Raw genomic sequence first — 13,500 nt, 5'->3', positions numbered from 1 at the left:
AGGTGGCCTCCTAGTGGCAGGACCCTGCTTACACGTGCCGGTGGGAAGGGGGAGAGTATGGGGAAGGGACAGTGTCCAACCCCACTGTACCTGTAAAGCTCAGATGCTTAGGATGTGCAAGACTTGGCTTTTTTTAAGGTAGTTCTAGACCATCTCCAAAATTAAATTATATACTACAATTCAAACTCTATTAAATATAAAAGCTATTGGTAAAATATATCAGTGAATACATACTGGTCAACTAGAGAGAAATATAAGATGATTTTTTCAATACATCAGTGGTTGATTGGACAAGGGATCCTACACATCCAAAACAAAAGGTCCTGGAGCAACACCACCCCATGTACGGTAGACAGAAGGCAGAATATTGGAGCAATCTTCACTACTAGGGGGAGAGGGAGGGTACCATTTATAGGGGGAATTGATATCAGGTTGGCTCATCAATTATCAGGGAAACTAGCAGCTGAGGCAGTGGGTAGGCATTTACTAATTAAGCTCTATAATTTAGAGAATTGGATAGTCATGTGAGTGAAGGAGGAACTGGTCAAGCAGGGGATATATAGAGTTATCTTGAATGGCCTGACCATACACTCCACCCTTATATAACCTGCATGACCCTTACAATAATACAATGATCTTTTTTAACTTCACTTTTTAATCTTATCCTATTAAATTTCAGAACCCATCAATGTAAATGCAAGATAATTTGCACAGAATTAATAGATATCACATTGAATAAGAACTTATGTAACAAATACAAGTTCCTGAAATTTGGCCTGCCTTCTCATCTCTTTTATTACAAAGACATAAGGTTTTATACTATTTGGGGGAAAAGGCAATAATTGTTATTTTGTCTATTTTATTTAGCATTCATAAGTATAAGTTTCACTGTGTTTACTTCATAAATTAAAATATGGCTACTTGGGAAGGTTTATAAGATCATCTCATTGGGTCTAAACACATGAAACATAACTTATCATCTGTTATAAACAATGTTAAAGGGCGGGCATTCTGCAAAAGTTGTAAAATTATAACCAGAGGCATGGATATAGCAGAAAGTGATATAAGTGAGGTGATTACATTTATCAGCCACATAAGGAACTAGCATTTGACTACTTCACGAATAGAGGCATGCAGCAAGCCCTATAATTTAGAGTCATGAATCATTTTTGATTGTTTTGTGTGTGCGTGTGTGTGTGCATGCATGTGCATCTTGTAAAAGTAACTGCTGCTAAATCCCAAGGTCAGTTTTCAGTCTTCCTTTTATTTGACTTTTCAATGTCATTTTACATAATTAGCTACTCCTTTATGTCTGAAATATTTTTTTCAGTCTCTTTGAAACCACACTCTTCTGGTTCTCCTAATTCATTGGCCATTTTGGCTTAGTCAACTTTGTTTGCTCTACTTCCTTATTCTGACCTCTACATGTCCTTTACCTCCATGCATTTCCTAGATGAACTTATCCAGTCCCCTCTCATTTAACTATCAAAACATGCTTCTGACACACAAAATTCTATCACTGACCGTTAGCTCTCCCCTGAAACTCAGACTTTTATATCCAATTTCCTACTTACCATTTCTACTTGCCTATCTATTCAAGCATCTCAAACTTCATTTGTAAGTAAATAATAAGCAAACTAACAAAATATCTTCTCTCGATACCTTATATCCTCCAGGTTTTTCCATTTAAAGTCATCACTCAGGTCAAAACCCAAGTGCTATCCTTGATTCTTCTCTTTCCTCACACCACTTCCTTCATTGTTTTATCCATTAGCTAATTTGGTTGATATCAGCTTCAGAATATTCATTATTTTCATAATTCCTTCCATTTTCACCACTACTACCTCTGAATAAATCACTGCCTTTCCTCAGAGATTACCATAGTAGCCTTCTCTTTTTTTATTGTGTTTCCTCTTACCTGTGTGATCCATTCTCTGTGCAATGGCCAGATTGTTCTATTTTTTTTAAGATTATACCATTTTCATGGGTAAAATTCTTCTATGACTTCCAATAATGGTTAGAATAAATCCAAACTTCTTGCCTTGGCTTTATTGGCTGTATCACTCATGCCTATACCTCCAATGTAATTTCCTAAGATTTTATCTCTTATTGACAATGTTCTAGTTCAAAGACCTTCCTTCCTACCTTTATACATGTGAGTCTCATTACCATTTGCATTTCTTGGGGCCTCTATCTGTAATTACCCTCTCTGGATCTCACCCCCTCATTAGATATTAACACAAATGGCACTCTCACTGATTGTAGAGGCAAACAATCCACTACCATCCCATACCACTTGCTATTATATTCCACATTATTATTTTCTGACTTCATTGCTCTCTAAATCCATAGAATTTACTATTTGTCAACTCCACAAACCCCAACCATAATTGTGCTCACCACAGGAGTAGTGACTTTTATTTTATTCAACATTGAATCATCATCACCTAAGTTAGTGCCTGATATATGACTTTTATTTTATTCAACATTGAATCATCATCACCTAAGTTAGTGCCTGATATATGACAGTTATTATATATACTCACCTGTCATTTTCATCATTCAGTCACTCACTACATAAAGAATTTTCTTAGTAAATCAAGTATAACAAAACTTGACTTAAACTCTGAATTCAGAAAAAATGTAGATATAATAATATCCTGACTTAAACTAGGCATCTGAATTTTAGGGGAAAAAATGGAAAATATCACCATACACTTATATAGTAATTTAATAACATATTAAGAAAATAAACTAAATCCATGTGTTTGGTTCAGCTCAAATTGAGTCAATACATCTATGTTTTCTCCTTCTCTGTCTGCCTGTGAAAATCTAAAAATTTATGTTCACAATGAAAACTCTGAGTACTTGTGAAATTTGTAGTGGGGGAATATTTTGTTTTTATCTTTTGACTGGTCTGTCTGAGGTAAACAAATGTATTTGGGAATTTAGAAATGGTTTTGGATGGTCAGAAGTAAAACAAATGCAACCTTACCAGTATTTTTGTTTCCATTTTTGTTTTACATAGTAAGCTTCCAAATTATTCACTATTCTCTAAATTATATTAACAGTTGTATAAAGACCTATAAATATCGTATGAGGTCATGTTTTTATCTTCTAAACTGAAAAATGTCCAGGAAACCCAAAAGCAATAAGTGTGGTCCTGAAGATGTCTCTGTGGCAAGTTGGCAGCTCACACTGATATGGCATCCATACCAGGTTTAGACCAAGTCATGCTGAGCATCCCCATCTGACAGGTGGGTGGTCAGAGACTTGGAGTAATCACGGTTCAGCTGCTATAGGATGGCTATGATGGATTAGAACCAGTTCTAGATCCAGCTCTTGCAGCTATTTAAAATACCTTTATATTATATTTATGGGGAGAGAGGTGATTCAAATAAATAAAAATGATTCATTCCACTTACTTTGCCTACCTTACTCAAACGTGATTTTCAAAATAGCGTAAGAAATGTGTTTTTGTCTTCTAAACAAACACTTCCCAAAAAATTGATGTAAGAAGTTAAATTTACAGGGTCACTCAAGGTCTCACTCTGAGAGGACAGAAAAAAAGGGGGAGGGGGACTTTGTAAATCATGTAGGTTACAGAACTGAAAAGGAAATCTTTTGAAGAACAGGTCATTGGTTTTGATATTAGGGGATAAGGTATGAGATGTACTTTGAGGAACTATAACCTAACCAAGCAGCTCACAAAAAGTGGTTTTCATTAAAAAGTTGCCATTTATCTTATCATGGTGAGTTTATCTTACCATGAGCTGTCATTGAAAGGATAGGGAAGTACTGTGACTTACTGCAGCACAGCAGATATCAAAAAAAGATGGATGGCAACTTTTTAATGTCAGACAGTGTTCTCCAAGGCTTATTCCTCTCGCCAGATTCAGGAGCAGCCGCCATCAATACCAACCTCTGGGGCTGAGCAGAAAGGAGACATTAACAGAGTAAATTCTATATTAGTATTAAAATCTTGAAATCTTAGGGAAATTTTGATTTCTTTGGAATCTGTCCTGTTCACACTGGAAAAAAAATCTCATGATAGACAAATTTGTATTTTACTATTTTATTTTTTTTTATTTTTTAAATATCTTTATTGGAGTATAGTTGCTTTACAACGTTGTGTTAGTTTCTGCTGCACAACAAAGTGAATCAGCTATATGTATACATATATCCCCATATCTCCTCCCTCTTGAGCCTCCCTCCCACCCTCCCTATCCCACCTCTCTAGGTCATCACAAAGCATTGAGCTGATATCCCTGTGCTATGCAGCAGCTTCCCACTAGATATCCATTTTTATTTTAATATTTTAATCTTGGCTTTTTAAACAATGTATATTTCTTATAATTTTAAAAATTTTCTAAATAAAATTTAACAGTAAAGAACCTATGGTTTTGAGCCACACACTCTTGAAATCAATCTGCTTTCTGTGTCTCAATTCTCTCATCTATAATGTAGGAAAAAGAAGTGTTCCTAATTCATGGGGTTGTGTTAAGGATCTAAGAAGATAAGAAATAGAATAACTGTTGCTATTGCTATTGCTATTGCTATCAGTATTAATTGATGATGTCCTCTGTGTTTGATGTTGGATTCAGGGAATCAAATCTCAACTCTCTAAATAAGAAAAGTAGCTCTACAAACTGTCCCCCAAACAAGTTGAGATAATGTTTCAATATCCTATATTTAAGTCAATCTAATACCACACATCCATATATCCCAATTCTGTAACCAATGGCCAGAGTCCTGTATTCTTTTGTACCATCAAGTGCTAATTGACCATTCAGAGACAACTTTCCCTGCTTCCTACTGAGTTTTCTCAGTTGGGCTGGCTTATGGTAACCTTGCCTTTCTGGACCCTGAGAACACATATTACCCATGTCACACATATTGGTCCTTCTTTATATATTGCATTCTATCAATTTGTACTTGAATCTTTCTCTCCCAACTAGATATACACTCCTTGAGAGAAAGTATATGCTATATTTTTTTTCCATAGGCTTCTGAAGAAATCTTGTCCAGTGTGAGGCAAGAAATTAGAACTCACTGATGATATTACCTTAAAATAATATAAATTAATTTACATAGACTAAATTTAGAATACCATCATTCTATTTGTCTTCCCTAAATCCTTAAAGTGAACAGTGTGATAGAGAGACAAAATACTAATCTCAAAAATTTTTTCAAACCTGCATTTTAGTACTGACTTCTAGGAAAAAATAAAAATGCCTTTTGGAGCTCAGTTTCACCATCTGTTGAATAACAAATTTGAACAGGTAACCTTAAGATCCACTCCAGATAGAACATTATTGATTGTTATTTTATTAAATGTTTGGAATGCACTCACTAATTGTAATGTACATTTCCCAAAACTGGCCCAGCATATGTTCTAATCACATACAATGGAATTGGTTCACAATTTTAAACAAAGAGAAAAAATGGCATATAATCACTATGTGTTTTACTTTCAAGCACAGAATGATATTGAAAATGTATAAAACCTGAGAGTCATTTCCTTTTAGACTGCTCTAATTCCCTTCAGTGCTTCACTTGGAGCATTTTTCTTTATTTCTCCATTTATCAGATGCTTAAAAACTCTGAAGAATGAAGTTAACTAATTGTCCATTAGATGCCATGGATCTTTCATCTATTTAATAATTTCTCCTTGATACAGTTCTTCTCATTAGATAGAGCTGTGAGCTTTGCTGTGCACTCACAGGTGGTATCCTGGCTTCTGCAACAATGGGCACTTAAGCTCCAGGAAGGTCTGTTTAGACAGGGATGTTTTAATAGAGCAGTCCACATCCAACTTCTCACTCTTATCTAAGTACCTGCTGGTGATGATCACTTTGCTTCCTGCTGCTCTAAGTGGTGTCATTAAAAGAAATGCAACTTTTAGCACAATTGAGAAAGGGTGGAAACTTCCTTCTTCATCTGAAGGTCAGCTCCACCAAACATTTAACCTTTCTACTTCCATCAGTTTAATCATTATGAAGAAATCAGATAATCCTTATCTTTAATGAGTCCTAAGAAATAATTGCATCTCTCTTGTTTTTCCTCTCAGCAATTGGTAGGGGGAAGGAGGGAAGAATAAACTAAAATTTAGAACATTAATTGTTATTCCTATATATATATATATATATATATATATATATATATATATATATATATATATATATATTAGATATAGGTTAGGAGACCCAGAACATATTTAGGCATTTGATATAGTTAAATATCAAGGATAAGTTTCTTCAGCACCCCCTCAATGTTCTGCCCTATTGACATAGAATGGATCAGGTGATAAATTTTTAGTTTAGGCTTATCATTACTAGAACAAGAAGAAGTAACAATTTTGCAAAATGTGGCAAAGATGTTGAAGTGAGGATGGATGATTGCCCATTTTCTATGTTTATTGAACAGATTACTGAAGAATAAGGAAAATAAATTCAATGGTGAATGAGTAGTTTAAGCTTTCTAAAAAAATAGATTTATAGACTAGTTTCCAGTTAATCCCACAGGTACTTATCAAGAAGTTACAGGAGTATATCACTTCCTGGGGTATGTCTCAAAGAAGCATCTGATATGACATCTGTCCTCTAGATTCTGAAATCTATTTGGGTAAAAGGAGACAAGTATACATAAAAAATAAAAATGTAGAATTAGACATGAAACAAATAGAGAAAACTATAAGCCAGCATAAAGTTAGGCACTACATTTAATATAGTCAAGTACAAAAATAAAGCATAAAGCTTATGTTAGCAATATAGAGTCAAGATACTTAAGAAATGACTATGATTCAGATTAATGTCCTATATGAAATTTGGACTTGAAATGAGTTTTGAAGAAGCAGGAGAGAGAAATAAATTTTAAATAAGGAAACATAGTGCATAGAAGTTGAACCAACTTTAACTCAGGCAGTTTTGTGCAAACACTCAACAGGGAAGAACTCTACCTCTTCATCTAGCTCCTGAAGGACGTCATCGCTTTATTACCCACATGGTCTCCATGTACACCTGTTTTATTTTTTCTTATTTCCATTGTGTATTTATAAAATTGCACCCTTCACTTTCAATAGCCTTAGGGCACAAGTACCAATAAAATTCCCATTGATTAAAGTATTAAAATACATGAAAGGAAACAATAGCCAGCAGCAATAATGATTAAACACATAAGTATCAAACAAAACAAAATCGTATTTAAAACAACAACCTCCTCAAATCTACCCTTAAAATGTAGCAGGCCAGCTTAGAACGTAGAAAAAATTGGGTGAGTTGTAACTATACACAACAACGTGGGCTATAAAATTTAACAAAACTTTCATATTACTGTTTGACTCTTACTTTCTGGGTAGTCTTAGTATAATTCTTTTTCCTCTCTGTGTGCCTCTGTTTCTTTAGCTGTCAAATGGGAAGGATACAATTCATCATACAAGATTACTGTCTCCCAAGGACGTTGTGAGGAGGAGTGAAATAAAAATTTTCAAATAACTTAAAAAGTGGACCAGTACAAATATTAGTTGTTCCTAACATTACTTATCTTTCTAACATTTTTAGAATATTTAATCCCTGACTGTGTCCTTATTCTACTAATAAAATCTGCATTTTTATTGATAAACTCTGGTTGTAGGTGTTATATATCATAAATATGGAAATACTATATAAATGCTTATAGTTTTATTATTTTGAATACTTATAATTGATGACACTGTCACAGAAATAAAATGACCCTACCTACTGTGATACATTCCAAACCTTACCAGGCACATTTCTAAAGTCCTTTATTGAAAAAACAAAGATTGAATCATACCAATTTTATGTTGAGACTTCAAAAGCCATGAGCACGGGTCTATACTGCCACTTTTCTGCCTAGACTAGTCAATACCACTCTACAAGATGAATTTATCTCCCAAGGAGAACAACAGTCTCATTTCCTTTTAAGCATTAATTTCCAAGTGAAATTCTAGAGGACTATTTGTTATTGTAGTATTCACAAAGTCTGTTTCAAACACTTAGCAGATACGCACATACACAGTCATAGCATCTGCCATTCTGACTGCTCTGTATGCCAAATTCTCAGTCTTATTTCTTTGGAAAGAGGGGACACTGTTGGTCCTTATCCTCATTGCAAATAGATATTGGGGGAATAATTCAATAAAAATAAGACCAACTATGCACACTAACCAACAAGAACAAGAACAAGGCAAGGATAATTGATAGAGATGTGTTGTTCCCCAATTTTCACTTGTTTTTTGGCTATTATGTAACTATCTACTTTCAGATATAAACTACTTGAATACCTTGCTGTGCCATTCAACTCAGCCATAGAGATAGTAATCACAGTATTTCTTTCTTTTCTAAATTTGAACCAATAGTTGACTTTCCTATTTTTCCCCTATTGCAAATTATCAAAGAAGTAATAAAATTATTTAATTAACTAAATAATTAATAAGTATACAGTGGTGTTTTTACACAAAGGTTTCTAGTTCTACAGACATTATAATGGTAAATCAGACAAAGAAAATGTAGTGATAGAGCATCAAGATTAATTAATTAATGGCAATTCATCCTAAGAGCAGTGGGCTGAATGTTCTTTCTTGTCGAGCACTGGTGAGAGGTTGTCATGCTACTGACAACAAGAGAATACAAGAATTTGATGCCATAAGAATGGCTTACATGCTTAAATCATTAAAAACTCAGAAACATTTCTAGTGATGCTTATGCCATATCTTCTGGTTAAGATGAATAAATACATAATTCAAAGATCTGGACAGAAACTGTTAACAGCAAGACTATATATGGTAAATATTTCCTTAGACATTTGGCAGATCGTTTTCAAACTATGAGTTTTCACAGCAGGGACATAGGGATGCATCCCTGTTAAAGGAAAGAGGTAAAAAATCTGTGAATCTAAGGCCAACCTTACATGTTGCTGGATCAAGCACTTTGAAGTAAAGAATATTTGTATGCTCCACTGGGCATAAACCTAGATTTTCTCCGACAGTAATAAAGATTGAAATTTTATTTTTTTTATACTAGAGTTACCCTTTTGGATTATGATAATTTTGACAGGTATTTATTTATTAAATGCCTGTTAATGGAAGTCTTTATCATAGAATAGACATTATAGCAGTAAACAAAAGGAACTCAAGTTGGGAAGATAAAATAAATGTAGAAACACAAATATATACTACACCATGTGATGATAAGTGTTAAGAAGGAAAGTAAAGCATGGCAAGGAAATGGAGTGTAATGAAGATAAGAAAAATGAAGTAATTTTAGATAAGTTGATCAGGAACGACTTTCTATAGAAAGCTGGAAAAAGTGAGCATATATCTGTGAGAGGAGTGTTTGTAGGGGGAAAAAAAAAAAAAAAAACCTCTTCAGGACACTAAAAGTGTTCTTGTGACTTTTGTGAAATAGAAAGATGGCCAATGAAGTGAGCTCTGTGAGAAAAAATTAATTATTTCAATACAAATTCTTGTAGCCCATTATACATTATGAAGAATTTTTACCTCATCATCGATTTTGTTTATAATAATCCAGTGCAGTAGATAGCACAGATATTGTCTTCTATTTTCAGATTAAAACAAACAAACTGGATTCAAGTATTTAATTCTATCGTCTAAGCTGTTGGTGGGGGGATGGTAAACCTCAGAGCTAAGTTGATTGACTTGAGGTTTAGTACCTTTTCCAATACTCCACACATTCTCTGTTCAGAAAGTCATACTAATACTTGGGAGATTTCTTCCAACTCTATAAAGAAGTCAATATCTCTAAGAATTTTCTTCCGAACAGAGTACATAAAAATATATATATGTTCATATGAATGGTCATACATTAATACAGAGATATAGAAAAAATTCTGAGATATTTAATTCTCAAAATCAAGAGTCTTATAGAATTGAATGTGATGGATTTGCAAGAATTCAAAGAGAACATAGACCCTAATGGAAAAAACATAATACTTTGAAGAAAAAGTTGCCTTCAGATAATTTATTTCCCACTTCAAATGCTGTAAAACAAAATGAGGCAGTAGACAGCCGAGTACCACTGGACATCTTAGCGGGAGGGCACTGTAAAATGTCTCAGACCCTCTAGTTTACCCCAGAAAGAACACTTGTAGTGCTATAACAACTCTTACACAATGAGAGGCCCTGCATCCAGAAGATGTCCTGAAGCAGATGAAAGTGCATTGAAATAAAATGTACAACTAGTTACTCCATTCTACTTGTGTTATTAGAGGATCCACCATTAGCAGCCCAATCAATTACTCTACAAGTCCATCCAGAGTGACAAAAATATCTGTACTTCCTCATGATGGTCTGTCTTGCCCATTCCTTGGCAAACTGAACTAACTCACAGTAAAATGTAAAGCTGACCATAGTTGTCTGCATCAACTTCACCTTTAGATAGGGATTTTCTGAACACACATGCATGTGCACATATACACACATGCACACACATTTATCTCTATTTGTCTGTATTGCACTTTAGATGTGAAATATTCTTTTCTCTGTTCACTTGTTTTATTCTCTCAATCTAATCTCAGAATACACATTACAATGGGTAATGGGTTTAAAACATATACTTTTATATATATATAAATGTACTGAAAACACTTCCACAAATGTGAAGCCACTGTGTCCCCAAGTAAATTAAATTGATGTGTATATATGTGTGTCTGAGTGTTTTTAAAAAACACTTTAATAAATATATTTTTACAAAGCAGTGATTCGAGAAGATGTCATTTTGTTCCTTTAGGCAATACCTTAAAAGGCGGAGTGAGGGGGACTTTTCTTCTGGATGAAATACGCTTCACTGAACAAATCCAAGAAACTTTGGAGAAGATTATATACTCCTGACAGCCCATATGTGATAAGTATATCAAGATTTAGTGTCCCTTTATTAGTTTCTTTTACACGAGAACACCACAGCTGCCAAATCTGAATCATTGCCCTCATTTTTCCTGATATAATCAGTATGAAAATGGTGACTACCTGGATATTGCCTCTATGTGAGATTTTCCAACTAAATAAGGTGAGATCAACCTTATTGTATCACTCACTGATTAGAGTTCTGATTAATGCCTCTTCTTTTATTTCCACTCCCCAGGTTGAGATAATGCATATGCGCCTGAATTACTGGACCTGGCACCTATTTCTGAATCAGACTCTTTCTAATATGTTTGCTGAGAGTTTGGGGAACAAATAGGCTCTGGGGAAGTTTAATTATGGCCAGAATCTGCCCTTCCATCTCTCTTTTATTTTCCATAACTTCAGACTGAAAAGAAAAATGCCCCAAAGCCTGTAGTGTGTTTATTTCATTATATGGAACAATGTGCTGGTCCAAAACAGTATTGGGCCAGCAGCTCAAAATGCAGATACTTTACATTTTCTGCTGAAACACTTTCAAAGAAGGAAGACAGAAAAACATTGAAAACTCACCCCCCAAATTCAACTGACAGAAAATCTTTTGCTATTATCTGAAAAGATTTGGCATTAAGTACAAAGACAATTGAGCTGGGCTGAGAAAAGTGGTTCTCCTGTTGTTCACTTCCTTCAGTGGAACAGACTGGTCCCCTGGAAATAAAATGGGGAGAAAGCATCTCCATTAGAGACCCAGGAAACATAGCAGAGAACAAAGCAGTTTTTGTCCACTGCAAGGACAGTGTTGTTTTAAACGGACAGATTACTGGTCCCCTCCTGGAGCCACAATTCCACTTTTATCTTACTCCCATTATAATACTGCATTTACTTGTAAAAGAGTAGGAAGTAGGGCAGGAAAGGCAGTGTGAGTGATTATAGGAGATATGCATGGAAGATACACTTTCCACAAATATGACACATAGTTTTTCTCTAAGTCAAGTATCTTATGATAGCAAATGACAGATATCTAACTCTAACTTAAGAAGAAAAAAAAAAAAAAACACCCAGAATTTATTCTGTTATATCAGGGATCAGAAAACTATGGCCAGAAGCCACTCTTTTTATAAATAAAGTTTTATTGGAACAAAGGCACAATCATTCCTTTATGTATTGCCTATGACTGTTCTCACACTACAGCAGCTGAGTTGAATGATTGAGGCAGAGACCACCTGGTCCTCAAAACCTAAAATAGTTACTATTTGGCCTCTTATAGAAAAGTTTGGTCAATCCCCTCTCCCCATGTATATAATTAAATCTTCTAGAGATGGTTCTAGATTCAGGGATGTTTATCACGTAGGGACTCACTCTCTCTCTTTTCCACTCCATGTCTTAGCACTATCATCCAATATGTTAGGTTCATTCTCATGTAAACTTGCCTTGAATGGTTACAAAGAATTTCACTGGTAGTTCAGATTTATGCTATCATATTAGCAACACTTTGAGAAAGCAAAACATTTTTCAAATAGGTGGAGCACAAGACCATGGGGGCTTCTGGCCTGACATGGCTAGTATTCTCATCCTTGAAACTGTTCACTGGGGCCAATGAGATGCAGGCCTGTGTCACACGTTCTATAGTAGGGACATGGGGAGGATGAGGCCAACTCAAACACCATGTAATGAACATGAGTATTACTGATTTATGGAGAGTGGCAGATCAAGGAGAAGTGAGGCCCATTTAAAGAACTTCCATGTTAATGACAGTGGCTAGAAAAGGAAAAGTGCTGGTAGCCCAGCTTGCTTAGGTGTGTAGGTTTTACTTGCTATTCAAGGGCATAAAATACTAGACCATGTGTTTAAGTCCCTAAAACCATCAGATACTCTACTTGAGTGGACATTTGATACTAGTAATTGGACATGCTATTACTCTAAGAGCAAGTTTAAACCAGAATCAAAATGAACAATGTGAGATTTAAAAACAAACAAACAAACAAAAAAAAGTTGGTTCACACATTCTATCTACTGACAGGCACAAAAAAACTGTATTTTTTTGCAGATTTCATAAATTCATGCAAAAATATTTATTGAATCTTATTCATTATTGTGGTATGCTCTACTTTTTAGGTGCTGGGTACAAGAGTGTGAGGAGATACTAAGAAATAAGTTATTAGACTATAGATTAGAGAACTTAAATGACTTATATGTCTTTAAAGTACCCTGTCAACTCTCTGTTATGAAGAAACAGATGCATTCTGAAGTCTCAAAGTAAGAGACTCCTATTTACTAAAATTACCAAATAAAATTTTAGATATCCATATATCATCATAATAGTACACAATATGTTATGTGAATATATTAAAGAGAGAAAAAAACTCATGGACAGAATAAATTAAGGCACAATTACTGGATATGGAAAGAAAATGGGATGAATGCAAAGATACTATAATAAATAGAAATGAAAAAGGAGATCACTGAGAAATTTTTGATATACTGTTTAAGAGGATGGGCTTTGTGTTTTAATAAACCTCACTTTAGTTGCAGGCTTTCTGTTATTTAGCTTCACAAAGCTTCAACAAATTAATATATAAATTGTATCTACTTTAACATTTTTAATGATAGATAAAATTAATCTA

Source organism: Balaenoptera ricei, chromosome 14 (genome assembly GCF_028023285.1).
Source record: "Balaenoptera ricei isolate mBalRic1 chromosome 14, mBalRic1.hap2, whole genome shotgun sequence".
NCBI classification, from domain to species: Eukaryota; Metazoa; Chordata; class Mammalia; order Artiodactyla; family Balaenopteridae; genus Balaenoptera; species Balaenoptera ricei.
Note: the sequence above shows the minus strand (reverse complement) of the source record.